Here is a 948-nt window from a genome sequence, read left to right as displayed (position 1 = left end):
GGCTTATCTAGATTGGAATGGCAGCCCCTTAGACCAATAGAACCACTAGCACTACCAGAGCCTGTGTAAACAAACCTCCAAAGTACTCGTCGCCTCGGGCTCCTCCCCCACGTGGGGACCATTTTAGACCCTGGGCCAATCCCAGCTCCGGATTGGCGTAGTCTGGTTTTAGCCAATCATTGATAGCTTTTCAGTAGTGGTCATACTCCACTCCGGGGGGACCCCGCCAGAAAACCAGAGTGTCGAGTGAGGGGGCGGAATGACGTTTACAACAACCAACCAGCAGCCGGGACGGACCAACTGAGGGGGTGGGGAGGCACTCGCCTCTAGACCAATCCGAGACAGGGATTCTCCGTCACTGGGGCTGAACGGCAGCCCCCTCGACCCAATGGAGCCAGCGGGGCGACGAGCGACGGCCAATGGAGCGGGCGCGGGGGCGGGGCACGAGGCGAGTGTGCCGAGTGTGGTCACGGAGCTAGAGGCATCGGCGGCGGCGAGGGCTCTGGAGCTCGGGCTCCCACTTGGTGCGTGAGAGCCACGGCGGCTGTGGCAGCGACGGCGACGAGGGCGGCGGACTCCTGGCAGGCGGGGAAGCCTCTTCTCGGCCCAGGTGAGGAGGGGCCTGCGCGGCGCGCGCTGCTGCGCTCCGTCCACTGGGCGCCCCCCGCCGCGTGCTCCCAGACTGGGCGCGCGCCCCCGGTCCCCAGCGCGCGCTCCCGTACGCGCATCCCCGAGGTGGGAGGGGAGGGGAGCGGCGCGGGCCCCGGGACAGTTGCGCGCTCAGGATTCCGACCCCGCTGGGCTTCCAGGGATGGGGGTAGGGACTGCCATTGTCACCCCTGTGCTCGACCTGGGTTCGAATCCTGCCTCAGCCACCTACAGTCTCTTATAGGCTTCCTCGGCCTCAGTTTCCTTATCTGTAAAGAGTGGGGACTAGATCCCAGCATC

At 65.5% G+C, this 948-nt stretch overlaps 1 protein-coding gene across 2 annotated transcripts in view; it reads left to right on the top strand.

Moving 5' to 3' along the window:
• Positions 1-413: 413 nt before the first annotated feature.
• PAIP2B (poly(A) binding protein interacting protein 2B) overlaps positions 414-948 on the top strand; it is a 70,208-nt gene continuing 69,673 nt past the window's right edge. Inside the window, exon 1 of one of the 2 annotated variants that reach the window (XM_069066488.1) lies at positions 414-610. The gene's annotated coding sequence lies outside the window, so the exon portion shown is untranslated. The remainder of the gene's footprint in view (positions 611-948) is intronic. The other variant, XM_069066504.1, reaches the window with a different exon arrangement.

The sequence above is a fragment of the Petaurus breviceps genome, unplaced genomic scaffold, assembly GCF_028583685.1.
Source record: "Petaurus breviceps papuanus isolate PSGF00001 unplaced genomic scaffold, PetGlider_PUasm1.0 139, whole genome shotgun sequence".
NCBI lineage: Eukaryota > Metazoa > Chordata > Mammalia > Diprotodontia > Petauridae > Petaurus > Petaurus breviceps.
This window is presented reverse-complemented; position numbering and strand designations above follow the sequence as displayed.